This window comes from Chrysemys picta, chromosome 3 (assembly GCF_011386835.1).
Source record: "Chrysemys picta bellii isolate R12L10 chromosome 3, ASM1138683v2, whole genome shotgun sequence".
NCBI classification, from domain to species: domain Eukaryota; kingdom Metazoa; phylum Chordata; order Testudines; family Emydidae; genus Chrysemys; species Chrysemys picta.
In genome coordinates, this window is record NC_088793.1 from 26,252,126 (window position 1) to 26,263,889 (window position 11,764).

At 43.0% G+C, this 11,764-nt stretch overlaps 1 long non-coding RNA gene across 1 annotated transcript; it reads left to right on the plus strand.

Moving 5' to 3' along the window:
* The first annotated feature begins 5,681 nt into the window (after positions 1-5,681).
* LOC135982024 (uncharacterized) lies at positions 5,682-8,688 on the plus strand. Its single transcript, XR_010599221.1, has 3 exons — positions 5,682-5,821; positions 6,989-7,172; positions 7,629-8,688. It is a non-coding gene; the product is annotated as an uncharacterized LOC135982024 (long non-coding RNA).
* The last annotated feature ends 3,076 nt before the right edge of the window (positions 8,689-11,764 follow it).

The following is an 11,764-nucleotide window of genomic DNA, read 5'->3' on the forward strand; positions in this document are numbered from 1 at the left end:
CACAGTTCCAGCTTCTTTGCACGGTCTGCATGGCACAAAGGGGCTAAAATCTGGCCACAGATGCTTGCCTTGGAAGCCTGTTTGTGGAGGGGAACTCTCAGCTGCTGCAAAGCCAAGCAGAACTGCCTCTTACACCAGCTATCACGTCACACTCCAGGGAAAGGGGTGTGATGGGGATGGGGTTCCACCAGTTTTTAGCTTTTGTATGGTCCCCTGAGCTGCCAGGCCCATTGCATGTTCAGACTCAAGAAGTCATAGCAGGTTCCTTGATGTCTCACCCAACCCATTCTTTACTGAGCAGATCTCGGTGCAGGGAATAATCTGGCCCTAGATTTTTGATCTAAAATAATTTGCTTCCAGCACTTTTTTGTTACACTTATTTTTATTAATTCCTCTTGTTCTGCCGTTTTAGCATCAGTTTGTATAACGGTAGCAACATAACAGAACAGGATCTAACAAGTGGAGGTACTGCTTCAAGGAAAAAGCAAATGAAGATTGTCCAAAATACTGGATGGTCAAGGTGAGACATCAGGTATTAGACCTTAGTGAGAAATGAAGGAAAGCAATCTTTCCACTAACGTCATCAGCACATCCTGAGCCTAGCAGGAGTTCTTGTCTGCCCATCTGATCAATTATCAGATCAAAAACTTTATTGCAAATCCAGACAATGTGTAATGCCAATGACAAATAGCACATCCATCAATTTGCAATGGAGTCAAGGGAGTTTGCATCCCACCATTCATACAAGCATTAGTAAATGAAGGCCCCGATCTTGCAACTAATTCTGTGGGATTTCAGTTGGAAGAAAGAGCCATTCCTACCAATCCCTTTGCTTTTAAAATATATACACACGCTATATGTGAAAATGTAAAGAATCTTATTGCATATTAAGAAGTCTCTGGATCAAATGTTTTATAATACCCAAAAGGAAGGTGCAGCAGGCAGGCTGTCACTGTGCAAGGGAATCTCAGAAAGAGTTGCTGTAGAATGCTCCTTCAGGCCAGTTCTGTGGGTTGCTGTGGAGTGAGGGATATCACCCTTTTCACCCCCTGCCACTCTTTTCCCCTCCTGGACTGATTTGTACCAACACAGGTGCATAGAGGCATAACTGCGGGTGCAATTTTGTGCCCATAATTATTTGTCCTACAGTTATGCAGTAGGATACTCGGTGCTCTGTGTCCTTGGTTTCAGGGAGCAGCTTATGGACTTAACCATCCAAGTGCAATGTCTCAATTTTGTACCCACAAAAATGGAAACCCAGTTAAGGTCAGGATGGAGATTTGGTCCTAAAATTCTTAGATGTACAACTCTGTACTGCAATGAGGTTTCTCAGATTCAAACTCCGGTCAAAGGGTCTTACTTCCTTAGTCAGCAGAGGAAATTACACAGGGGCGGCTCCAGCCACAAGCACAGCAAGCATGTGCCTAGAGCAGCCTGCCGGTCGCTGTGAGGGTGGCAGTCAGGCGGCCTTCGGCGCTGTGCCTGCGGGAGGTCCGCCGGTCCTGAGGTTTCGGCGGCAATTCGGTGGCAGGTCCGCCGAAGCTGTGGGAGAGGCAGATCACCCACAGAAACGCCGCCGAATCCGCTTGGCCGCGGACCGTCCGCAGGCATGCCGCTGTAGGCTGCCTGACTGCCGTGCTTGGGGCAGCAAAAAACATAGAGCCGCCCCTGAAATTACATGAGGATTTTTTTCCCTGTTAAGTTGCTCTATCTTATTTTCACAATTCATTTGCACCTGCTGGTGAGTCTGGATAGAATAGGGGGAGAAATACACATTGTTTCAGTTAGGGCAGTCAGGAGAGGAAAACAAATGACACAATCAAAATATTAACTGTCAATGGCTTTGATTTTCCTAATGTATTTGTGATTCTTGTAATATCTTTTGTAAAATAAATAAGTGACTGGGGAAAAAATAAAACCATATTTACCTTTTTAGTCTTATTATTCTACCTACTTCTGAATTTGGGGGCTATAGTCCTTATGCAAAATTTACAGTTAATGATTTACAGTTTACCTTAACAGACTGAATGCTTTTTTGCTAAACCACAAAAATATTATTTCATTCTGTGTTTCTAAAATATTTGGTCATCAGAACAGCATCGATATATGACGCCATAAACTAGACAGCTTTATTATATAAGAGATTTGGATTCTGCAGCTGTGTTTAGAGGCAGCTGTATTGAAAACCTGTCTATTACTCCCAGACCCCAGATGAACTGGCTGATTAAAAAATGAATATGTTGTTTACTTTCTTGAAATATGCTCAGCCTGGCCAGCCAAGGGCCTCCTAAAAGCCAAATCTGCACCTAGAGTTGGTCCCAGAATCTGTCGAAAAACTAGTGCTGACATTTCTGCCTGCCATATACAATGGTAAATTAACATTAAGGACTTGATTAATGAAATAACAATCTCCCAGAATGTTTTTCATTCATAGTTTTGTGATTAATCTACTTGCAATTCTTTTTAGGACAACCCCTTCACACAAAGAGATATTTATATCTGAGCTTGTCTAAAAATTAGGGACCTGATTCTTTGTTGCCATGCACCTTGTCTAGTCACTTGCAAACTGTATAAAGTGAGCATCAAATGGGTGCAAAAAGCTCTAATTAGAGCAATGGAATGAAGAATTCTAATTAGGTAGAGTTCAATACATAAATAAATGACTATGCAAGGTGCAAGGCAGTGGAGAATCAGGCTAGTGGTGGAATTCAAAGAACCCAACAAATTAAAAGATGTCTACGTCTCACCTGTTTTGCTAAAATCATAAGCTCATAAAGGCTGTAGTTGCATTATCAGGATTCATGTCATGAAATGAAGCAGGAGGAGAAAAATCTCTGGGTTAGAGCCTCAAATCAGCAGAGTGTCTTTGAAATCAATGGATCTGCACCAATTTACATTAGCTGAGGATCTGACCCACTGGCATTTGGCCCCTTCTGTGCTTTTATAAAGGGATAACATTCCAATATGGCCAGAATAATTCATTTTTTTCCATATGCTGTTCAGAGCCTCTGTTATGTATGTCAGAATAGATGCTCATAATGCATCCCTCTAGCTTTAGAAATTTATGAAAAATTAACTAAGAACATGCACAATGTGTAATCCATAAGCACTGAAAGAGGTGTTTGATGCTGCCCATACAAGAGCTCTTGTAGTGATCCTGGTGACAATGATCTGTCAACTCACCTGCATAGACAAAATGTTACCCAGTGTTAAACAGACACTTGCTGCATTAGATAGAATGTACAGCTTCAGCCAGATGCCATCCATCTTCTCTGTCATTGAAGTAAGTGAGTAAACGAAACAGGGAACTTGATGATCTGGAGACTGTTAGTACCTTGCAACACTAGGTCAGCAACTTGAATCAGCCCAGTTCATAAATTACCTTCAAATCTCTGCTAGCTGATGATTGTCCAAGTTGAAATGAATTGTTGAGATTTCAATCCTGTTTCCAACGGGCAGACACTGACACCATAAAAAATAACCTCACACTTACTATTTATCACAACTCTTGTTGGAAATCTCATCGCACCAGCCTAAGTTTGAATGAGCATGGAAAAATTTTACTGCCAAACTTCCAGTGAACTCTCAAAACCGAGGATAGTTCCAACCACTAATATATAACCTAGTGCTGCAAAAGGGCTAATTTCACAAAGCTGAGGGAAATTATCAGCAAATCTGATTGGAAGGAAAACTGTAGACAGAAAAGTTTGAATGAAAATTGGGCATTGTTTAAGAAGTTTTTATTAGATGGCTAAAAAGCCACAGATTCACAATAAAGAAAGAAGATAACTTTGGGTAAAACCCCACCTAGTTAAGAGGAGAAATGAAAGCTGCTATTAGAAATTTTTAAAAATATGTAACAAAAGAAAAAAGGGAAGCTGACAGCAGTCAATATAAATTAGACATTACAAAGTGTAGAAAATTGATAAGGAAAGCTAAAGATATCAGAGGAAAAATCATCCTTAGCAGGGCAAAAAGTAGTATAGAGTTTTTAAAGTATATCAGGAACAAAAAAAAAGAAAAGAAAATACTAACAATAATAGAGGCCCATAATTAGATGGAAATGGTAAAATTGCTATTAATGATGAAGAAAAGACAGAAGTATTCAATAAATATTTCTTTTCACTATTTGGAATGAAGCAGGATGATGTACTTATATCACAGGAGGCACTAGTTTGCAATCCTTCAGTAACTAAGCAGGATTTTAAACAGCATCTACTAGAGATAAACATTTTTAAATCAACAGGCCTGGATAATTTGCACCCAAGAATCCCAAGAGAGTTGGCTGAGGAGATCTCTGGCCTTCCTATGTTAGTTTTTAAATAACTCTTGGAATACTGAAGAAAGTCCAAAAGATGGTAATGGAGCTAATGTTGTGCCAATAATCGAAAAGGGCGAGCAGTATGACTAAGGTAATTACGGGCCAGTTAGGCTAACATCAGTCCTGGGGAAAATGATTGAAAAGCTGACACCAGATTAAATCAATAAAGAATGAAAGGATGGGAATATAATTGGTGCCAGTCAACATGTGTTTACAAAAAATAGGTCTCATCAAACATAGAATTTTGCCTAGTTAGTCCTATATTGAGCTCAATAACTTGTGTTTGACTGAAATGCATGTCTTCCAGAAAGGTATCCACGCTTGATTTTAAGACATCAAGATATGGGGAGTCCACCACTCCCCATGATAGTTTGTTCCAGAGGTTGATCATCCTCACTATTAAAAATTGTCTTATTTCTGATTTGAATTTATCTGCTTTAACTTCCAGACATGGGTTCTTGTTATGCTTTTCTCTGCTAGACTAAAAAAGCCCTTTGGTAACTGATATTTTCTCCCTGTGAATATACTTACACATGATAATCAAGTCACCTCTTGATCTTACTTTTTATAAACTAAACAGATTGAGCTCTTTAAGTCTCTTACTGGTAATTCTTGATCTGTATACTGTGAGAGTTCTTTAGCAAGTATTGAAAATTAGAGTTCTGTTGCTTTGTTTAGGTTGTTTTCTGCGGTTGGTTTGTTTCCGGTCCCCACTGCTTAAGTGTAACCCTTAGAATCAGGTTTCTGGTGCAAATACCTCTTTTAAGCCAATTACTAAAACTCACATCCTGGCAAAGACATTTATGCTGACATTCAGCATTTGAAATTTCACAATTGTTTCCTTATTCCCATGTATGATATTGAATTCTGCTGTGCTGTATTCATTGCCATATTAGTATATACTCAGTGTCCAGCTTCAATACTCTCATGCCCCTTATTTTCTCCTAGCTCATAAAAGTCAGTATACTCCTAGCTGGGTTTCTTATCGATTTATCTACCTATATATTTATACTCTGCTCACACTGTAGTAACCTGTTAATCCATAAGAATTTCTATTCTAACTTAATTGGTATCCAACATGTTTTACGTATTATACATAAATAAATACCTTAAAATGAAGATTTACTTTCAGAAATTTTATATTTTGCTCACAAATTTATAACTAGATATAATAGCTTGAAATACTGCAGTGAATGTGTAACAGTCTGTCTCTTAAGGGACAAGTGGGCCAGGAAACATCCATCCCAGTTCTGAAGAGAAACCCAGCAGGCAGGTGCTGGGAATAAACATCTAGTGATTGGGTCTGATTCCCAGCTGGAAGATATAAATGAGGTCCTCAGCTCCATAAGTGAGCCTGGGACCAGAAGAGGGCTCAGAGTATGCTCTCCTGTAGCAGCAACACAAGACTGTGAGATGGCAAGCAGGCTTTGCAGACCCCTGAGGCTGGAGGGGGACCAGACCCTTTAGCTATGAAAGGCCAGAGGGTCCCACAGTCCCACGGTATGTCTACATTACAATAGCAATAAGGTTTTTCCACCAATGTAGGTAATCCATCTCTGTGAGAGATGGTAGCTAGATTGAGGGAAGAATTCTTCCATTGATCTAGCTGCAGCTACAATAGGGGTTATATCAACCTAACTACATTGCACAAATAGGACCCAAAACTTCTTAAAGCCCTGAGCGATGTAGCTAGGTCAACCTGCATTTTTTTAGGTGTTGAACAGACCTCAGTCAAGATAATGAGGACTGTAAGATAAAGAGGACATTTCAAAGAGGACTAGTTCAAAGCAAGCTATCAAACTGTTAATGATTGGCAGTAAATCAAAGTGAACTAATAAACTGTATGAACACTGCTGCTGAGCATTTACAGTTTGCTAGTTTGTTTTGGTCTAGAACAGTTTACAAGAGGACTAGATCAAAGCAAACTAACAAACTGTTAGTGTGCAGCATCAGGGTCCACAAGGTTGCTGTGACCATAGTGTGAAATTATCTATTTTTTTACCAGGACGGTGCTGTTAATTATGCATAATTTTACTATGACAAAATTGTATATACAGTTATTCCACATTTCCTTTTGGTGGAATAAACTGAGCCCTGAGGAAAGGGCTACAAACTGAAATGGGTATGGCTGTCTGTTTATCCCAGGCGAGTGATTGGGTCCGCCACCCTAGAGAACGGTATGCACTAAAATTGTAGTAGTGGAAATACATAGGAGAATTATGATATCCTGTTTGTAAGCAGACCAACAGGAAACTTGTGCTACAAGTTCTGTGTCTCTTGTTTCTACTAAAAGATAATTAAGCATCTTCCCTTCTCTCATTGTATATCATTAATTTTTATGAACTGTTTACTATTAATTACAGGAATTATGTATTTTCATAGGCACCTCTCCATATAATTACTGTCAGGAATAAACACTGCAGTACTGCACTGAAATTGAATTCTGTCAGATAAATTAGAACACTAGGTTGCTGTACAGTTACTGTAGCAAATCTGCAGTTTCCCCCCCTATGGGGTCTAGTAGGCCCACCAACCCCACTTGTCCACTGACCAGAGGTGGATGGTCTTACAGTAGAGCTCCTTCCCTGCTGACATGACTGAGGGGGGATGGGCCAAATCTGAGTGATGTTACAACTGAGTGTGCAGTTTGCAATGTGACTTTTGCAGTCCTTATGGCACTCATGGACACCAGGCACCCCTGTCGCTGGGGAGAAGTGAAGGAGAGAAACCCTCAGTCCCCAGGATGTGGGAGGACTGGATCTGAACTGGAGAAGCAGGGATGCAGAAGGAGGATGCAGAACTGCCTGAGCCTTGGTGCAGATGGTGCTTTTCAGCCTGACCACCGCTCTGGGTAAGAGTTTGGGGCTGGGTGTGAGGCAGTGAGACTGGGGGACTGGTGCAGGGTGGGAGAGTTCGGAGCTGGGTGCGGGCCAATGTGGGGAAAAGAGCGCAGGTCTGGATCTGGGGCAACAGGAGGGGAGTGAATGTGGAGCTGGGTGAAGGAGGGAGAGCAAGGGTCCTGATACAAAAGCAGTGTGAGAGCTCAGGACTTGGTCTGGGGAGCAGCAGTAGGGTTGCTCAGAGTTGGATGTGGGGGCAGCTGGTGGGGAGTGTGTAGGACTGGGTGCAGGACCAGAGAGAGAGAGAGAGAGCTCTCTGGGCACCTTCCTAAGGAAAATTGTGGTTGCAACCCAGACCCCTACTCATGTAATTTCTTGCATAGTCTTAGTATCTTAATATGCATAATCATTGTGTGATTATTCAATAAAAGTATCTGATTTGCTCATCTATCATAATCTCTATGCAGGCGACAAAGTAACAAAGAGCGATCCAATTGTATCTGAAGATATGGCAGGGACAGAGTCTGAGCACCTGAAGAAACGGTTCTCAGGAGAGGCAGGTTGAGGATATATTTTAACCCAAGTTACCTACTTTGCCCCAGCTCAGGAGAGCAGCTACACTGTGAAATAACACTCAAGCTGCTGTGTCCACACTGTTGCTGCACTCACTTGTGTGGTGCCAAGATTTCTGGGGGCACCCACGTCCCCGGCACTTTTCTGTCCCAAGAGAGTACCCAGCCTCTTTTTAAGGAGCAGAGTTTAATTAGGCAGCACCTAATTAGCTCTCTGCTAAGCGTGCTTCCCTGAGCTGACTCAAAACTCTCTGGGAATTAACCCAAAACACTCCAGATCGCTGTCTGTGGCCTGGATCACATCTAAGGGGCACCAAAAAGACTGTAAGTTCCATCACATAACATTCAAAGCAGGGCCCCTGGACTGATCTTTGTTGATACTGATATCCCCATCTCTTGGGAGAAGAAGCCTGCATACAGGTGCTGCTTCCCTAGGCAGTGTTGACCTTGGAAAGTGTAAAGTAGCAGTTTAAGATCCCGCCATGTCAACTGAAGATTTAAATACTTTATGAGGTGCAGCCAGTGAAAAGAGTGATGGGCGAAAGGAACCCCCAGTAGGTAATTAATTCAATGGGCAACGATCACCCACCTAACTGCAAGGCATTCCTTTTCTACCATTGATCTCATAGAATCATATAAAGTGTAGGATCATCTCTCAGAATAGATCAGGGGCGGGCAAACTTTTTGGCCTAAGGGCCACATCGGGTTTCATAAATTGTATGGAGGGACGGTTAGGGGAGGGGGTTGTGGCCCGGCCCCCACCTCCTATCTGTCTCCCTCCCAGGACTCCTGCCCCATCCAACGCCCCCTGTCCCTGACCACCCCTGGGACCTCTGACCCATCCACACACCCCCACTTCCTGTCCCCTGACTGCCCCCGGACCTCTGCCACCCCACCCAACCCCTCCTCTCATTCCTGACGGCTCCCCAGAACCTCTGCCTCATCCAACCACCCCTCCTCCCTGTCCCCTGACTGTCCCCTGACTGCCCCCTGCTGCCCCATCCAACCCACCCCCCTCCTTCCTGACTGCCTCCCCCGGAACCCCAGCCCCCATTCAACCCCCTGTTACCCCCCCAACTGCCCCGACCCCTATCCACATCCCCCGCCCCCTGACCACCACCCCAAACTCCCCTGCCCTCTATCTACCCCCCACTGCTCCCTTACCGCGCTTCCTGGAGCACCGGTGGCTGGCGGCGCTACAGCCACGCTGCGCAGCACAGAGCACCAGGTCAAGCAGGGCCGGCTTTAGGCCAATTCCACCAATTTCCCCGAATCGGGCCCCGCGCTTAAGAGGGCCCCGCGCCCAGTGGCAGGGTCGCCCAGAGTGGGGGGCAAGTGGCAGAGAATCCCTTCCCTGGCTAGAGGCACCTTTTTAATTTTTACTCACCCGGCGGCGCTCCAGGTCTTTGGCAGCGGGTCCTTCACTCGCTCCGGGTCTCTGGCGGCACTTTGGCGGCGGTCCTTCAGTGCCGCCAAAGACCCGGAGCGAGTGAAGGACCCGCTGCCAAAGACTAGGAGCGCGGCCCGGTGAGTACAAGCCCCATGTGTTTTTTTTTTTTTAACGTGGGTTTTTTTTTTTTTTAGTCATCTCTGTCGGGGCCCCGTCGAAACTGTTCGAATCGGGCCCCGCACTTCCTAAAGCCGGCCCTGGGGTCAGGCCAGGCTTTGCAGCTGCGCTGCCCCAGGAGCTCATAGTCCCGCCGCCCAGAGCATTTCGCCTGCGGCGGAGTGAGCGAGCTAAGGCTGCGGGGGAGGGGGAACAGCAAGAGAGGGGCAGGGGGCAAGCCTCCCAGGCCAGGAGCTCGGGGGCCGGGCAGGACGGTCCTGCGGGCCAGATGTGGCCCACAGGCCGTAGTTTGCCCACCTCTGGGATAGATGCTTCCAACTCCAGCATAGTGTCAAGTGCTGAAGAACCTGGATGTTCTAGGACAACACTATTCCTAGAATGAGCTCTTGAGGTCATCTGGGGTATCAAAGTTTGCATAAAGCCAGAACACTGGAGTAGAATTGCTGTTTGAGAATGTCTTTTAGCATCATAGTGACTAGGCTTCTGTATCTTGGACTCTTGCATCCATTGGCTCAACAGTAATGCAAAAAAAAATTACTTTTCTTTCTCTGAGAGCAATCAAATAAAGGGAGAGAAAATAAATCTGCATGTAAGCAATATGTATGTATAAAGGCTGAAAAAAGGAAAAGCAGAACTGAGAGTGTTCTATAACTTGATGGTTTGGGATGTACAAGGACTTGATTTTTTTCATATTTTTGTAACAATAAATAACTGCAATACATTGCAATTATCAGGGATAGAGCCCTCCATCCAAGTATCTCAAAGTGCTTTGTAAAGATCAATTAATTTAATTAAGCCTCACAACACCTGGGGAGATAAGTATGTCAAGGTTTATTATCTCACAGTTATAGACAGGGAAATAGAAAGACAAAAAGATTAAATGACTTGCTCAAGATTACAGCTCATAAAAGAGAGAATGAAAGAAAACTGTTTCACAACACATTTCCAAATGTCAAAATCATGTTTGTTCAGAAATTGAACAACTTTTTGCTTTGTTTTTTTTCAAAATGTTTCATTAAATATTTTTTGAAACTGTTCAAAATCTTATTTTGTTTTTCTCCTATTTCTCCCCTTTTTTCTCCACTGCCTATAATAGAATAAATTATGTCTTTTTTGTTTTTTCTCCTCATTGTAACTTTTAAAAATGTACTCAATTTTTGGAAAAGTTACAGAGTGGCACAGTTAGAGTTTTATCTTTCCTTTTTCCTCTGACTTCAGTGGGAGCAGGTTTGGGCCTTTAACGTGCAAACTATTTCAGTCACTTTTTCATTTGTGTTGCACTTTATATTGTAATGAGCTTTAATTTCACCAAATCAAGTGTGAGAGCCTAAAAATAAGGACAAAGAGCAGAGCACATACATGGTATAAATTAAAACAATACTTGAGGCAACATGGAGTGAAATTTATGTGTGTGTATATATATATATACACAGAGAGTGGCTAAATCTTCAGACTGGTGCTGAAGTTGATTAGCAAAATTCCATTGATGCCAATGGCAGTTTGCCTGAGTAAGGACCACCCCTTCAGGTCTTAAAAGTAACACGGAGCATCTTCTTTTATGAGAACGTAGTCAGCATCCACGAGTAATGGTTCTAAACACTTCGGCAGCACTACAGAGAGCTGTGGTGTGGATGTGGCTATGGGGATAGGTATTTTGGGGGAATAGGCAGCAAGCTCCCTCCCAGCGCGCTCTCTTCAAACCCAGACTCGGGCAGGGCAGGTACCAGCAGAAAGAAGGTGGGCTTCAACAGCTGCTGGGCTCCCAAACAGTGCAGCAGGCTGGGGTTTAGCTGTTCATTTGGGGCTAAGGTACTACATTTGTGAAGATTTAAAAAAAAAAGTTAAAAGAGGCTTAGCTGCGGAATGTTGGAAGCTTTAATAGAGATAAGCTAATGGACAGAGAGCAGATGAGCTGGTCAAAGATGCATGTGAAATTCATTTATCACAGGGTCCTGTAGTTTTTCAAATGGCTCTACAATATACCATATGGATACCACCTCAAAGTCTATATATATATATATATATATGGGGGGGGGGGAGAGCACATGTGTATCAGATTGGATTTATCACTAGCTTCAACTCTAACGATGGAACTATACCACTCCATAAAATGTAAATACAAGTTTTCCCAATTATGAAACATTTTTAAATGTACTCCTTACACAGAATAGGATACATTCTGCCTTCGGATGTACTCAGATATATTGTTCAAGACGTCCACTAAAATCAGTGAGAGCTAAGAGTGTGCATCTGGAGACAAAATTTGCCATTTTATGGTAGCTGTCTAGTGGTGTGAAGGAATTAAAAACCTAAGAGGCAAAATAAAATACCCTTCTGATGGTGACAAAATAAGAAATAGAAACTCAAGGTCCATCTTCCAAAATGTGAACACTTAGTACAAATCCAGAAAATGATTATCATCTTTCGTGCACATCATTGGGTAGAAATATGAATCCCATCTGAT